Source organism: Furipterus horrens, unplaced genomic scaffold (genome assembly GCF_987537825.1).
Source record: "Furipterus horrens unplaced genomic scaffold, mFurHor1.1.pri manual_scaffold_5, whole genome shotgun sequence".
In the NCBI taxonomy this organism is placed as follows: Eukaryota; Metazoa; Chordata; class Mammalia; order Chiroptera; family Furipteridae; genus Furipterus; species Furipterus horrens.
Genome location: NW_028327175.1, coordinates 92,631,428 through 92,649,145, shown reverse-complemented (window position 1 = coordinate 92,649,145; position 17,718 = coordinate 92,631,428). Strand labels below are relative to the sequence as shown.

Below are 17,718 nucleotides of genomic sequence, written 5' to 3'. Positions count from 1 at the left end.
AATGATGTTGAACACCTTTTCACATGCTGATATGCCTCCCACATATCCTTTTTGGTGAAATGTCTGTTTAATCATCAGGTAGTCTGTTTTCTTATTATTAATTTTTGAGAGTTCTTTATATGTTTTAGATACAAGGCTATTGTTGGATATGTGCTTTGTAATTTTTTTCTTCTAGTCTGTGGCTTGTCTTGAAAATGCTTTGAAATGGTAATATGCTGCCTAGAGGTCAAGGGTCTCCCTGAACAACTCAGAATGGGGATCCCAAGAAATTCCACCTTCATCTACTTGTGCTTATCTCCTTGGCTGCTTCTCTGGAGCATTACAGGCTCCTCTGAGCAAGGTTAAGGGTTGGAGCCATGAGTTCTGAAACTTGGCTCAAGGCTGGGGGTGGGAGGAGAGGGAACAGAATCCAAATATATTTATCATGCCTAGGGCTCTTCAGCTGGTTTTTGCAGGGTTGTGTCCTCAGCAGTCTTTTCCCTGTCCACTCACCCCTGCCATGGGAGCATCTTCTTGCTGTCTCTCTGACCATCCCAGCTCCCTATTTTACATAGTTTGACTGTGTAGGTTATTGTTAGGCTGCTGGGGCAGGGCCAGGCTGGACCAATGCCTCTAGGCTATTCAGGCTCTGGGACCCTCTGATGAGAAGAAGGGCATCTGAGACAAGCCTGAGGCTTCTGGCTCCTAGATCCACCTTGTAATCCCGGGCTCTTGCCTCAGCTCCTTGGGGGAGCTTTTTACTTTATTTATTTATTCTCACCCAACGGCATTTTTTTTTCCATTGCTTTTAGAGAGAGAGGAAGGGAGAGGGAGGGAGGGAGGGAGAGGGAGAGAGGGGAGGAGCGGGGGAGAGAGAGAGAGAGAGAGAGTGAGAGAGAGAGAGAGAGAGAGAGAGAGAGAGAGAGAGAGAGAGAGAGAGAGAGAGACAAGAGAGAAATATTGATCGGTTGCCTCACATGTGCCCCGGCTGGGGATTGAACACACAACCTAGGTATGTTCCCTGACTTGAAATCAAACCCCCACCTTGTGGGGCAAAGGACAGCACTCCAACTGATTGAGCCACACTGGCCAGGGCCTGGGGGAGTCTTGTAAAAGCCCAAAGGCAGCCCTTCCTCCCTCTCTCCACACTACCTCTCCCCCCTTCCTTCAGGCAGTTCTGAGCTGGCTTTCCATAGAAGAGAGCAGAAGGAGAAATTCTGCAGAAAATGGTTATTGGGGAGGCCAAACAAATTGTGAGAATAAAATGTTGGAAACAACCTAAATGTCCATCTATGGGATATCAGTTAAAATAGTGAAATATAAATAAAGTTAAATAAAAGTATATGGATATTTTTTAAGTTGTACATTCATATTCCTTGGCATGGAGCAAGGCCCATAGCACACTGTTGGGTTTTAAATAAAAGGGGTTTATAGAACAGCTCAAGCCCTGTTTTTGCAAAATGGCACTGGTGTGTACAGATGTACCAAAAGCTTATCTGAAATGGTGTTTGTCCAGGTAGGTGGCCATGCCTGATAGTTCTGGGTTGTAGAATTTCAGGTGACTTTTTTTTTTTTTTTTTGTTAAATCCCTTCTTTAAATTTATCACTATCGCCTGAAGTGTTTTCAATGAGAAAAACTATTTTTAGGATCTGAAATTATTTTTTAGGGAAAAAAGGAAACAAATGTTAGTTGGATGTGTCTCAAGAGGCTCCCTTCAATTTCTACCTCAGGGTGGGGATTGGAGGGTGTTCCAGAAGCTGCCTTGCCAGCTGTTGTTTGCCGCCTTGGAAGAAGGGGGGATGGACCAGTGCCCTTCCAGGAGGGTTTCTGGACGAAGACTTGGCAGGTGAAAGAAAGTTCACAGTGTGCTTCTTGAAGACCAAACATGGACATGGAGCCTGAGCCCAGAAATAGCCCTTTACTCCAGAGACCCTTGGAATTCTGCAGTGTCATCACGGGGAGTGGAGAGCCTGCACAGGTCCCTGCCAGAGGCCTCCCTGCAGGCTCTGAAATGGAAGATGGGGACTAGCACTGGCTCCTCTGGACACATGCTCTGGAACTGGGGCAGAGACAATATGGGACCTAGACAAGGAGTTCTCCAAACTCAGCCTGGCTTGAAAAGTCTCTGATTCCAAGCCAACTGAAGATTTCCTAATCAACCATGATTTCTATGGGATCCCAGAAATACTGTGGTCAAGGCTGCTGAAGATATATTTCTCCAGCTGCCTTTCTTTCTTTTTCATACTGCATTTAGACTTACATCTCAACTTGATATTGCTTGGCACTAAAGAGTCATTTTTTATTTTATCTTGAAAATATCTAAAAATCTTTCCAACTTTTATCTCCCCACTCCCACATTATTCCTCTTGATGAGGAAGTACGTATTCTCATTTTTCCAAAGGGAAGAGTCTCTTTACTTTTCCTCAACCTCACAAGGTCAAATAAAACACGGTGTTTGAAGAGCTCAGGTGGATTCAAACCCCAACTCAGCTTGGTTATCTCTCATTCATTCATCCATCCCATGCATCCATCAACCATACATTATCCATCCATATGTCTACCCATTCATCTACCTATCATCCATTCATCCATCTCTTCATCATCCATCATCTATTCCTCCATCTGTCTTTCCATCCAGTCATCCATCATCATCCATCCATCCATCCAGTACATATTTATGATGCTCCCTCTGGGGCCAGGGACCCAGTTGGAGCGAACCTTGACCTTATTCTTGTGTACTCTTTGAGGACAGCATGTTCCCCCCTTGGTGTCATTGCAGAGAGGTGGGGAGTATCTTACTGGACACATAGTGCTATCTTTGAGTACCTACTTCACTTCCTTATCTGCGATGATAATAACATCTATTTCACCAGGTTGTTAAACAAGTGAGGTGTTAACATGGACAAAAAAGCCCTATATGATTAGGATCTCATAGGTACTCAAGTAATGGCAGCTCTGAGTTCCAAGTTCCTTGGCAGCAGGGCCCCTGCTTGGTTCACTCTTGAACCTCACTGAGGCCAGCAGAGAGTAGGTGCCCAGTCGTTTCTCCTGGATGGAGCCTTGTCCATGGCCCAGCTTCTGAGATCACATGGTATCAGGAGAAAGCTGGACATGACCCTGACTTTGGGTCCAATTTGTGCTTCAGATATTCAGAGGCCCCAGAGAGGAGGAAATTCTGCAGACTGCTCCCGTATGTCCCCAGAAAAGGAAGCTCGTAAGACTGTCAGGCGGATGGAAAGCTTGGGAGGGATGGTGCTGAACCAGCCCGTAAAACAGAGCACACTTTTAGGAGATAACTACTGTACTGAGGGACTCAGATTCTGATCTTACCAGAGCGCCCCCAGACCTGGTAAGTAATCAGCCTTTGGTTTCCTTTTCTGTTTTCCCATCTGCCTTTCTTCCCCGTTAATATCTGCTTTCCTCCTCATCTCCTGCTTCTGGGCTAAGAGTCTAAAATTAACTCCTTAAGGATCAGCATGTGGGAAGTTAAAGTCTCCCAATCCTGGGGACTTTCTGACACATGTAAGCACACACAGATACACACAGACACATACACACATACCCACAAGCTCGCACGCACAGACGCCAAAGACATGGCAGCTGCATTTGTCAGGAGCCAGTGGATTCCCAAAGACTGACCTCAGGCACACAAACCTTCCCTGAATCCCCCGAGGAACTGTGACATCAGCTTTCCAATTCTGGGGTTCTTTTTCTTTTTTAAAACACTTTTCATATTAATAATATAACAAATAGGCATTTATAAATAACTAGTGATATACCAAGTTGGGGGATGGTGGAACAGTTGGCCAGGGATAGAGGCAACAAGGGGGTGCATTGACTGAAGAAGATTTAAAAACAAAATGAAAACTGAGCAGAAATCAGTCTGCTTTTTTTTTTAACGTCCTGCACTGGCCATTATGAATGATAGCAATGACAAATTCTACCCCCTGCCAGAGGGGTTGCTCCGCCTACCCTGGACCTTGTGCTTGGGATGCCACTGTAAATAATAGCAGTAATGATGCCACAAAAACATGGCAAATATGTTCTTGTTTTACAGGAACTAATCCTAAGGAAAGGAATTCTGATACCTGCTATACCTGCTATACCACACGGATAAACCTGGAGGTCATTATACTAAGTGGAATAAGCCAGTCACAAAAGGGCAAGTTTTGTATAATTCCACTTACATAAGGTACCTGGAGTAGTCAAATTCTGAGACAGGAAGTAGAATGGCGGGTGCCAGGGGCTGGAGGAGAGGGGAATGGGGAGTTATTGTTCAATGGGCACAGAGTTTCAGTTTTGCAAGATGAAAAGAGGTCTGGAGATTGTTGGTCGTGATGGTTGCACAATAATAATGCACTAAATGCCACTGAACTGTACACTCAAAAATGGTTAAAGTGGTAGATTTTATGTGTATTTTACCACCATAGAAAAAAGTCAGGTGTGATCCCAGCACAGGCAGTAGCGCACGGAGGCAAAGATGGGGCCACACAGACCTGGCCTTTCCCCATCCTGGAACCTTGGACAAGTCATATTGCAGGCAGCAGCCTCAGGTTCCCACTCCGTGACATGGGACTGGTAATTCCTACTACAGTATCAGAGGAGTCAAGGCAGTTTACATAAACCAGGTAACAAACCCATCTAGGTAATTCAATTACAAGAATTTAATATAAGAGTCTGTTGGCCCCCGGGTCAGTGTCCCCCAGGGATCAGCTCGAACAGAGGTTGAAAGGGCTGAGGAGCAGGGCTCAGTGGAGGGTAGGGCTGATGGAGGAAGGGGAGGCCAACATCAGGTTCCCAGCCTGGGTGGACGGTGTGGCCTTTACACATGATTGGGGCTTAGGAGTAGGGGTGGATGCAGTGACTTCCATGCGAGGACTCGGATTCCACTCAAAGTGCGTTTCTGTGACCTTTGTGGGCACTGTTGTGGTGAGCTAATTAGATTTATTCAAAGGACGCTGGCTGAATGCTTGGTTTGGGAAGGGTGTGAATACTGCCCACCAAATATCCTGGGAACATCCTGGGTGATAGGGGAGGGACACCTGCAACACAGTGGGGGGGGCTGGCTTTGGTTCGAGCCTGCACATTTATACATTCAATAAATATAATGATCAAGAACTCTTCCTGGGGATAGAGCGTGAGCAAAACCCCTACCCTTATGGAGATTATGTTCTATTTTGCCAGGGGGCAGAGAGTTGGAAAATAAAGAAGCAAGTGAATATATTGCATTTTACATGTTAACAAAGTGCTGCTGGGGAGAACAATGAAATGAAGTAATTCAGATGGGAATACAGAACTGTGGTGAAGTTCAGTTTTAGATGGGGTGACCAGGAATGGTCTCTACAAACAGAGACTGAAGGGAGTAAGGGAGGTATAAGGAATAGCAGGTGCAAAGGCCCAGAGGCAAGCATGGGCCTGCAGTGTTTGAGGGATAGTGAAGGGGCTGGGGTGGCTACAGCAGCAGAGTGGTGAGAGTGAGGTCAGAAGGACAGAACTGGGGAGAGGCAGAGCACGAATGGCCTCATAGGTGACTGTGGGGATGTTGGGGAGCATTGGAGAGTCTGAGCAGCAAAGTGGTATAACTGGACTTCAGTGTTTAAAGAAGCCCTTTAGCTGTGTGCAGAGGAAAGCCTGAAGGGGCACAAGCCAAAGCAGGGATATATATGACAAGGTGAGAGGGGTACCTTTGGGCCTGGGTGGAGGTGGAGAGATGTGCACAGAACAGGGCGGCCTGGGACAAATCCTCTGAGAGCCTTGGATCCTGTGGGGGTCAGGCCTCTGTCAGTCATCCTCAAACCAGCTCTTCTGATACCACCATACAGCATCCTCACTCACTAGCACCTCCAGTGAGTGGGCCACTGAGTCTTGCACAGCTCTGAACCCCACCTCTTGCACAGTTGCTGCATCCCCACCTCGATATCCCTCAGGTACCTGGGGGTGAGGGTGCTCCTCTGAGCCCAGCTAATTAGCACCTCTCACCTACCATGACCAGAGCATCCTGGGATCAGACCCTCCTCTCTCCACTCTCACCAACCGACACTGATAGCCATACGGATACCAAGGCCACCTCCTATCTGCTCCTCCTCTGTCCAGCCCCACCTGGGAAGGAATCCTCCTCTTCCCCAAGGCTAGCCTAAATATCCCAAAATGACAGAATGATGGTTGATTTTGTTAGGTATGGTTGTGGTATATTAGTTTTAATTTTTTAAATCTTTAAGTTTGTGAGTAAAATAATATGATGTTTGAGATTTCCTTGAAAACACACCAATAAAAAACAGTAAATGCAAAATAAAAAAAGGTAGGGGGAGAAGAAAAAAGATGGTGCTGGTAACCATTGGACCTAGGTGGCCAGTACTTGAGGATTTGTTGGTACTGTTCTATTTTTATGGATTTGGAACTTCTCCATAATAGAAAAGTAAATAGGAGCACAGCCTGGTTGAAGCCTACAGGGCTTCCTGCTGCCCCTGGGATAAAAGCCCAACATTTTCAGAGAGTAACAAGGTGGGTGCAGATCACCGACACCGTTCAAAATTTCTGGCTAATGATGATAATAAAAAGCAAACAGATTTGTAGTAGGTTTTATCATTGGTTTACAGCCCATGTCTGTAGAGACAGTGCAACCCCTTACCACCTGGACCAGGGTGGACGGCTCCCACTGTCCGCTCCCCTGTATACCAGCCCATATTTGCCCTGGCACACACCCCATCTAGCATTCTGAAGGGCCTCTTTTCCCAGGGAACCATGCGGTGCCTTTTCCTATGCTGTTCCCTCTGCCTGGAGCATCTTTCTCAGTTTTTCACCTGCTAACTTCTGCTTTTCCTGAGGACTTGGCTCTGGTATTACCTCCTCCAGGAAGCCCTTCTTGGACCTTGCTACCCTGTGTTATCCCAATTGCTGTCCTGTTCCTACTCTGCTGGGAGACCCCATCTCTGCTCCTGCTGGGAGAGTGGGGACCAGGTCATCTTGTTCACTGTTGTATGTCAGGGCCTGGCACACAGTTGGAACTCAATAAATATTGGTTGAATAAATACATGTAATTTTGTACTTATTTCTATTTCAACACGAAGGAGACCCATTCTCACTTCCACCCAATTGTCTTGCCTGCCTTGATAATAAACTTTTGTTAATACTTCAACAGCAGTTTTAAGCCTAATACTCCATTTTAAGATGAGGCCTCTCAATCTAGCCAGATTCCAGAAGCCTCAAACACCCACAATGCAAACCCTCCCCTGGAGGGAGATGTCCTTGCCCCTTGCTTTCTGATAGTTCATCTAAGGTCTCAAACGGCTGCAGCTGCAGAGCAAGAAGGTACGCAGTACTTCTGAGGCTCCCACTTGTATGTACCTCTTTAGGATGTGAGAATCACCTGCAGACCTGGTCCTCCCCCTATACCAGCTCAGGTTCTGGGCCGGGCTCAGGTGCAGTGTTCAGAGCTCCTCATGTGATTCCAATGTACATCTAGGGCTAAGAACTATTGATATAGGCCAGACACCAGCCCTATGGGGAAGTGCCAAATGCCCTTAAACACCTGTACCTTCTGAGGGCATTTAAGGCTGACCACAGGGCTGGAGGCCACAGCTCTCTGCCAGGTGAGTGAGGGATGGGTGGTGGCTTGCTCCTGTGTGTGAAGGAGATGGGGGCTCCTGGTGTGGCTGTGTCCTTCCCAGCCCTCTGTCTACATGTTGATCAGACACCTTGCTCTTGTTTGGGTAATGAGCCGTGGAGCTGTTTGGGGGCTGGGCAAGGACACTGTGGTTTCACCCTCCTGAAAGCCAGTGGTCTTCCTGGAGATGTTGCTCCCAGATGGCCTCAGCCTGTTCTCTCCTGTTGAATTCTGCCTCAGTTTGTAGAAGCTGCACTCCCTGGCCCTTGGTTTGTTTTCCGAATGGATAAGGAGGATGTGGTAGATGTTGGGTGTCTCTGTTTAATCTGCAGAACCTAGTTGGGGGCTTGCATAGCGTGTGGAGCTGTGTCTGACCACACAGCAGCCTGAGGATATGGGTGCCCTTTGCTGTTGCTTGTGTTCCCTGACCCTGAAATATACCTCTAGATATTTTCATCTGTGGGGATTGTCTACTCAATTCTGCCCCCTTCCACAAAGCCTGTGACATCTGTCTCTCCTCTGGGCCAGTGTGAGCCCTGGTGGGAAGCCTGGCTGTGTGTCCCCTGCATCAAACACAGTGCCTGGACATGTCTTGTCCATGTTCCTGGGACCTGCTCCCCCTTCCCCTCCCTGAGGTCCTACCCCAGACCCAAGGGTGCCAGCTTGTTGACCTATGCACCTTTGAGCCAAGGTCGGCTCAGTTCTTCCGACTCCACGTGTAGTTAATTTAGCTTAAAATAAATGCCACTTTGAAGAAGTGACCGTTGATGTAGGTCTGAACATCAAAGGATGTCCACGGTATAGATGACATGGAGAAATGTGTCCCTAAACCATGTACCGAGGTCCTCTTCTGTAATTAGTCCCTTGGCACATATGCAGAGTGGCTGGGGTGTGTGGAGGGTCGTGTGAAGTTGGTTAACTTGGAGGAGCAGTGGGGTTATTGGGAGTTAATACTCAACACATTTCTGAAGTATTTAATTTTTAAGCTGTGAATATGTTAATTTAAAAATCAAGAAAATACTGCTTTAGAGAAGCCAGCTCTTGGATGCTGATATATATATATATATATATATTTTTTTTATTTTTTTAATGTTTTTAATTTTTTTTTAAATCCTCACCTGAAGATATTTATTGCTTTTAGAGAGAGGAAGGGAGAGAGAAATATTGATGTGAGAGAGAAGCAGATTGGTTGTCTTCCTACATGTGCCCCTACCGGGGATCAAACCTCTAACCCAGGTCTATGCCCTGACTGCAAATTGAACCTGCAACCCTTTGGTTATGGGATAACGCTCCAATCAACTGAGCCACACCAGTCAGGGCTGGATGCTGACATATATCTTAATTTAACACAGTTCTCAGTTCATGAAAGGTGCTCACAAAGATTGGCTAAATTGAAGAGGGGGTGCAGAGCAGGATAGGGGAATGGCCTGAATGCCCCAGCCACAGAAAGTGACTCGGTGTCATTCACAAGACTTTGTGGGGGCCCTTGACTGGACCTCTGCCACCTGACACCAGGGCAGGGGTTTATAGTGTGTGGGAAGCAGCAGAGCCAGCCTGAGCCTGTGTGCATGCGCGCGCGTGTGTGTGTGTGTGTGTGTGAGAGAGAGAGAAATAAAGTGCTTAAATTGGTGACGTTTGTCTAAGTAACAAGTTTGGCTTTTTTTCTGGGTCACAAACTCAGAGAAACTACTGGTAAAGGGTGACAGGGTAGCGGCTCTCCTCGATGCTACAAATAGCAATGTGAGAGGAAGAGAGCTCACTGAGCTGTGACTAGAGAACCTGTAAAAGTCAGGAGGATTTCCTTTGCAGCCTACTTTGCAGATCATCCCCTAGTGAAGTGGTTTGGTCAAATCTCTGATTTTCAAACTGATCCCTCAGGGAGTGGGGAGGACCCTGTCTGATCTGAAGTGGAGCTTTCCCTGCTTATGCCATCTCATACAGGCCTTCCACTTGATATTTGATTTGAAGAAAGGTGGTGCCCCTCTGAATCCCTGGATCTACTTTCAAGGTTCCTTATATGGCTGTATTTTTGGGATGTGGCAGAAAGATGTATGGTTCCCATGGCAGCAGATCTAGAACTAGACACTCTCTTGGGTCTCCCCAAAAGCAACAGCATTTTATCCCTTGGTACCAAACTGGCCTCTTATGTACATTCAGAATCTCACGAGCTGAGCTGGTTGGGCCACTTACAGTGGGTGAGGCAGCAATGAGGTGAACACATGCAGCAGAGAATTTCAGAGGTGGCCTCCATTATTTTCACTGCCTAAAACATGTGCTTCTCCATTTTCCAATGTCTCACCCCATGTGTTAAGGAGCGGGGGTGGTAACTTGCTATTTTCCTAAACAGATCTTGTTACAGATTGTTGGTTGCAAAGCTTAGTGATCCAAAGCATGGATACAGGAGTCAGTTCTAGACTGAAATCCTGCCTCTGATATATAACAGCTGTGGGTTTCTGTGGGAAATGATGTCTGAGATGGTTTCCCCACATGCAAAATGGTGCTAACTGCAACTTACTAGTAATTTTGCTTCATTTAATCTTAAATGTTTTTTTAATAGTTTATTTTTTACTTTTATTTTATTTTAATTTTATTTTATTTATCTGTTTTTAGAGAGAGTGGAAAGGAGAAAGAGGGGGAGAGAAACATCAAAGTGCAGTTAGCTCTCACGAGCCCCCAACTGGGGACCTGGCATGCAACCTAGTCATGTGCCCTGACTGGGAATCAAACCAGCGACACTTGGTTCGCAGGTCGACGCTCAATCCACTGAGCCACAGCAGTCAGGGCTAATCTTAAATGTTTAATATTCTTATGTAATCAATGCATCTTGGTCATTGCTCTCTGAAACAGGCCCATGATACTAGTTTATTCCAGACTTATAAAATACCATATGTCTTATCTCTTAAGGTATAGGACATAGCTTCTCATTCAAATACAAATCTCAGAATCCAATTGATAATCCTCTTGATTGGTTATTACAGCAACTAGAAATCTCTTTTGAGATGGTGTTTTAAAGGGTGTTGTAATTAATAGCAATGGATTACATTTCTGTCATAAAAAGTAACTTTTTCTTTCTAATGGGGCAAAATTTGAGAGTACTTAAAAGTAGATGGAGGATAGCATATGGTTATTCTCTGGCCTGAGTTTCCAGTGCTGAGATTGTCCTACAACATTAGTTCTCTCCTCTTCCCAGTGTGCTGGTTTCTGATGTATTGCTGGACTTTTAACTGAATTAATCAAAAACCTGAGGTCGCTGTAAGCCAGCTTCTGTGAGGTGATGCTTCTCCTGGTAAATATGCAGCAACTGAAGGATTATGGATGCCACGGAGATCCCTCTACATGGCAGGTGAGGGAGGTGGCCAAAAGAACTTTGTTATCGGAATGGTTAGGAGCTCCCTTAACGTTCCTTTGAACCATTGTGTCACTCTACACCTCAGACTGTGCTGGGGGTGGGGTCGGGGATTGGTCAACCCTAGGAAGTAATTTGCATTTCCCATTCTCAGAATTGCAGACAGGTTGTAGGCTATTCTTGCCCAAGCTCTTAAGGAGGCTAATGCTTTAAAACACCCAAGTCACCATAATGAAGCCTCTGCTCTGAGCCTCAGCTGACTTGCTCTCCTGTCTTGCTGTGGCTGGCTGGAGGCACTTTTGTTTAGGGATGAGTCCTTGGCCTGGTAGCTGCTGTGAGGAGAATGCCTCAGACACAATCACTCTGTTTTCCTTTCTCAAATTCCCTTCTTTCTCCTTGTCTCTGCTGGTTCTTCCTTCTCTTGGGCCCTAATAGGAGTGTTACCAAGACTCAGTTCTTGTTCTGTTCTCGCACAGAGTTCATCTCTCTTCTTAAGACATCGATCTTCACTCTCTATTCACTTATGAAATTCTCCACATTGTTTACACTATTCCCTCCAAATTGGTATGTCTAAACTAGTCTTTCCTACCAAAAATATTCCCAGCTGTTATACACGTAGGAATAGAGTCAGTAGACACGGGCCTTTTTATCCAGCTTTCTCCTAGTCTGGTCCACCCTGTATACTTAGAAACAGATGGATATTCATCGTACACTTGTAAGAAATGTCATTAGCCGCTGCCTTGTAGAACATTCAAACTTGGCCTGACATGAAAATCTTTTCTAATTGAGAGCCAACTCCCTTTGTGACCTTATCACCCACCACCCTGATCCAACAAATGTTTGAGTACTTACTATATGCCATGCATTGTGAAGGGGCCGAGGAATCATACCTAAAGCAAACATGGTCCCATTGTCATTGGGAGTAGGGGGAGGAAGAGACACAAACAAGAAAGTGTTGGGTGGTGGTAAAAGCTATGGAGAAAACAAAACAGATGATTGGAATGACAGATTCTCAGGAAAGAGTTGTTGAAGTGGGCTGGGGTTGGCTCACTCAGGGCACCATAGGAACTTCGCCTGTTGATCTTAAAAGAAAAGTCAGTAGAGGGTTTTTAAGTGGAGGAAATCACACAATCAAATCTTCTTTAAAAGATCGCATGGCGAGGGTGGAAGAGGTCCAGGGCCAGGGTTGTATTCACAGCCTTGGCAGGGCTGAGGTTCTGATGTGGACTGCTGAGTGGAGGGCATAGGCCCCAGTGGGGGAGACCTAATGGGACTACTGTTCCCCAAGTAGGAGGAAGATGAGGAGCATGTGTTCTTCCTATTCTCCACCTTTAAAAGGAGTCACAGGGTGTGAACAGCATGGACTGGGACAGCAAGACGGGCGTTCAGGAACACTTGATGCAAGCCACAGCTGCCACCAGGGGGTGCTGTGCCTGTGCATTGGGACTTGCAGGAGGCCTTTCAAGGCAAGGGCAGCATCCCACTGTGAGAACCTGCTGTGAGGATGGGAGTTGCAGTGGGGTCAGACTTCAGAGCCAATGCAGACAGCAGCTGGACTTCCTGGGAGCACAATGTTTAGAAGCTTCCTGCCAAAGACTCTTAAATGGATTCTCTTCAAATGTGAGGGGATAGTAAGGAGCCTGCTGAGGAGGTGCTACAGCTGTGGAGCTGCTTTAAGGATAGGGCTGAGGAGGTGTATTGTCTGTATCAGAACTCTCTACTCTCTTCCCATTCCTGTGGTGGTTCTGTTGGAGCTGAGCACCCTCTGTACAGGCTCCTGTCCAGATGAGAGAACATTTTACTTCTGTTGCTGCAGCTACATAAAGAGACGAGTCAGAGTCCTCAAGCAGAATGGGAAAAAGATTGTGAGGTTTGCCCTGGGGCCACTTGTCAACGATGTAGATGTTGGGGTGTACCAGCGAGTGGGTGCAGAGTGAACAACTACTCTTGCACAAAGTGAATTTCTCATCTCGGGAAGCAGAGAGGTATAAAGAAGTCAGCTGGGCATGCTGAACAGGAAAATGCTTGAGAGATCCTGAGATCTCTTAAGGTCAGACAATGGGCAGTGAAGCACACTGAGGCCCTGCAGGCCAGGCTGGACACTATTCAAGCCACCCAGGACTGGATCCAGACGTCGCAGACATATCAGGTGGTTTTCAACGCCTATCAGGCTGGGGTAGGAACACTAAAACTCTCCATGAAGGATGTCATAGTGAAGAAGGCAAAGAGCCTTGTGGATCAGATCCAAGATCTGCGTGACACCCAGGATAAAGTTTCTCAGACTCTGGTTGGTGAGTTAACCAATGGTTAAGATTTTTACAGTGAGGAACTTGAAAAGTAATTAGACATCCTTCTTTAGGATACCACCAATGAACCTTTGGATCTGCCTGACAACCCCCATGAGACATTTTATACCAAGAGCCTGCCTAACCCTAGGGTCTCAGATACTAAACTTGATAAATTGTCCTTATCAGAGGAAGTTTTAGTCTTGAGCAATAAATCTCCAAAAAAGCAAGTGAAGGACCCATGTGTAAAAGAGACAACAGGCTGGTGTGTGTGTGTGTTCGTGCATGTGTGTGTGTGTGTACACACACACACAGTTATTTAAATGAGAAACTCTCATAATCTGTCATCGAGAGAAGGAGGGAGAACCACTCTGATTTATCTGGATGCTACCACTTACTAGATGGAAAATACACTTTCTGGGACCATGCTCCAAAGACTTGCTCCCAGCTGGTATCACGAACCTGCCTTCTCATCTTTATAGTGGCACAATTTATGCAGGTCTGTGTTTAACCTGTCATCTCTCATAGCCTGAAGTTCCTGCTGTTGGCTCAATTAGGTTTGTTTTCACCCACCAGCTTAGTTCCAGCCAATGAAGGTAAAGGATTTGCAGAGTTGCTATATCAAAATCTTCTTCCTCCAACCCCTCTCCCCATCTTTTAGAGGAATGTATTCTGTAAGGTAGTTAACTTGTTTCAGTCCCACTCTTTCAGCAATGAGAAGAGAGTCAAACCGCTGCCACTTATGGAGAAACATACAGTGTAAAAGATTTTCTCTAGGGTCATTTGTCAAACTGTCCAAGTGTTTAGAAAGAGAGGTCACCCTTGAGTGGCTCAGAGTCATGACAGTTGGTGAGGAGTCTTGTATCATTGATAGATGCTGCTGTCCTCCATCTTATGCAGAAGATCTCCTGACTGGCAACCATTAGTCTGTTTTCTGCATATGGGTCTGTTTCTGTTTTGTTTGTTCAATTATATTGTTCTTTAGATTTCACATATAAGTGAAGTCATTGGTATTTGTCTTTCTCTGAATGACTTATTTCACTTAGCATAATACTCTCCAGGTTCATCCATGCTCTCTCAAAGGGTAAGATTTCATTCCTTTTTTATGGCCAAGTAATATTCCATTATATATATATATATATATGTACCACTACTTTTTTATACATTTGTCTATTGTTGGGCATTTGGGTTTTGGGTTTCTTCTGATATATACCCAGAAATGGAATCACTGGGGCATAAGGCAGTTTCATTTTAATTTTTTGAGGAACCTCCATACTGTTTTCTGCAGTGGCTGCACCAGTCTGCATTTCCAGCAACAGTGCATGAGGGTTCCCTTTTCTCCACATCCTCACCAGTACTTGCTTGTTGATTTATTGATGATAGCCATTCTGACATGTGTAAAGTGATATTTCATCATGATTTTCATTTGCATTCCTCCAATGATTAGTGACATTGAGCATCTTTTTATATGTCTATTAGCCATCTGTATGTCCTCTTTGGAAAAGTGTCTATTCAGGTCCTTTGCCCATCTTATAATCGAATTGTTTTTTGGTGTTGAGTTGTATGAGTTTTTAATTAATTAATTAATTAAATTATTGTTTTTCAATTACAGTTGTCCCATTTTCTCCCCATTGCATATGAGTTCTTTAAAAATGTTGGTTATTAATCCTTTATCAGATTATCACTGCCAAATATGTATCTCCCATTCAGTAGGCTATCTTTTCATTTTATTGGTTTTTTTTTTGCTGCACAAAAACTTTTTAGTTTGCTGTAGTCCCATTTTTTTTTTCTTTTATCTCCCTTGCCCAAGGAGATATATCAGAAAAAAATACTGCTAAATGTCCAAGATTTTACTGTCTGTGTTTTCTTCTAGGAATTTTATAGTTTTGAGTCTTACATTTAAGTCTTTAATTCATTTTGAGTTTATTCTTGTATATGATGTAAGAAGATGGTATAGTTTCCTTCTTCACATGAATCTGTTCAATTTTCCCAACACCATTTATTGAATAGACCGTTCTTACCCCATTGTACTTGCCTCTTTTGTCAAATATTAATTGACCATATAGCCATTGGTTTATTTCCAGGCTCTCTATTTTGTTCCATTGATCTATATGTCTGTTTTTATGCCAGTATCATGCTGTTTTGATTACTGTGTCTTTGTAGTATAGTTTCATATTAGGTAGTGTGATTCCTCCAACTTTGTTCTTCTTTCTCAAGATTTCTGTGCCTATCAGGGTCTTTTGTGGAAGTATCTTAATACATGTTAACTTCCTTATGATTAATTCTTAAAAGTCTTCAACCTAAAACTCATTTATCTATATAAGTTAGATAATTTCCCCAGTATTTTCAATACTATAAAGTCTGTGAGTTTTGCTTGATATAAAGAGAAAAGAATTGTTTTCCTTTTAGTTTTAGTCTCCCTCACTCTGGTATCCAAGTAAAACTCTTGGGACTGGATCAAGACTGAATGACCTATAGACTGATTCCCTAACAGTTAAAATGGTCAGGGACATCTGGTGCATGGGCATTCCCTTCATAGTTTCCAGTCCAGCCTGGACCCCCACAGTTGGAAAGCTCAGGCCTACTCTTTGGAACCAATGAAGATGTGCTCAGACTCGGGGCAATGGGATGCTTTGCTCAGAAGTCTCTACAGCTGAGAGTCCTGGCCTGCACAGGGTGTACATATCTTCCTTTACTTTGAGAGGAAGATTGACTATTTTTCTAGGTGTGTTGTAATAGGAGAAAGAAGAAGGGCAAAACCAACTAGTACTATTTACTAGCTGTGTGATTTTAACTTTTCTGACTTGTTGCATCTGTAAAAGTGAAAAGTGTTTAAAAACTGACTATGGTGACAGCCTGGCTGCCTAGCTCTTAAGTGCTCCAATTCTGTATTTTAAACACTAGATGAGGTGGCAAAAGTGGATAGCAGTCAGCCTGGAGCTGAGGAAGGCCAAGAAATATGAGGAGGCCTTAAACAGAAGAAATATCACCAACCTCTCCCTGGACCTAGCTTCTGAACAGCCAACCAACACAACTGGAAGGTAATATTTAGGGCAGCTGTGTGTAAAACACATTCTTGGTAAGTTTCTCTTACTTGAAAATGTTTAACAGATTCAGAAGTTACCAGCTCTAATTGAGAGTCTTTAAGGAAAGGACTGGAGAGGTCATAATTAGAGCTAAATGGGTGTTGTCAGAAGCTATGGGTTGTTACCTTTGTGGCTGTGAGTCTTGGATCTGTGTTCTAATCAGGGATGGGGGATGCTCCTTCTAATTGGAAATTCACTTGCTACCACTCAGCTGGAAATAGGAAATGAAGGGTTATGAAAGTTCTCTCTCAGTAGAGGCATCTAGTCACTCGACCTGTAAAATCTTGTCTAGGACTTGAATGCTACCCTCCTGCTTTACTTTCCCATCCACCCCAACTTCACTAAATGCAGATCTTGGATTGATCTCCAGGCCAATACTGTTTTTGTGAATCCTTTCCAGAATGCCCTGACCAGGAGGTTCCCTTCCTAGAACTCTAATAGCTTTTCTACATGCCCTTGATGATCCGTCGTTCTGTCCCATTTTGACCTTGTGCATCACTGCACCCTGCTGGGCTTAGGGCTCTTAGAGAGCAGAAATTTATTGAACCTGGGAAAAAGAATCAGATGATGTGTTTCTGGCCATCAAATAGAGGGGCTGTAATCATTCTTTGAATTGCTATAGGACTCTGAAGCATGTCTCTACTTAGCTTCATTTATTCAGAACAGTCCCTAAGATTCATCCCTTCAAAGGAAGATGAAACTATAAAACTAAAGAGTTGTTTTTTTAAAGTCTTACATTAGCAGGATTTTAAAAAAAGTATAATTCATGTGCCACAGAATTCACTTTTTTAAAGTACATAATCAATGGTTTTTAGTATAGTCACAAGGTTGTGCCTTGATCACTACCACCTAATTTCAGAACATTTTCATCACTTCAGATAGAAACCTTATACCCATTAAACAGTCACTCCTCAGTCAAATGAAAACCACAATGAACTAACACCTTACACTTATCATAATGGCCATCATTAATAAAACAACAAACAAGTGCTGGTGAGGATGTGGAAAAAAGGGAATCCTAGTGCATTATTGCTAGGAATTCAGATTGGTGTAGCTACTATGGAAAACAGTATGGAGATTCCTCAAAAAATTAAAAGTGGAAATGCCTTATGACTTAGCAATTCTGCTTCTGGGTATATATCAGAAGAAACCCAAGACACTAATTCAAAAGAACACATGCACCCCTATGTTCAATGCAGGGTTATTTATAATAGTCATGATATGGAAGAAACCCAAGTGCCCATCAATAGGTGAGTGAATAAGACTTCTGGCCAAGATGGAGGCATTAGACAGACATGCTGCATCTCCCCCCCCACAACTAAGAAGGGATACAACTACCTCAAAACTAGAGACAACCAGAAGTTCCAGAAAATCAAGCTGCATGGAAGCCCAACAAACAAAGATATAAAGAAGAAATA

At 44.3% G+C, this 17,718-nt stretch overlaps 1 pseudogene; it reads left to right on the top strand.

Moving 5' to 3' along the window:
* Positions 1 to 3,091: 3,091 nt before the first annotated feature.
* Positions 3,092 to 16,259, top strand: LOC150008953 (charged multivesicular body protein 7 pseudogene; annotated as a pseudogene).
* Positions 16,260 to 17,718: the final 1,459 nt, after the last annotated feature.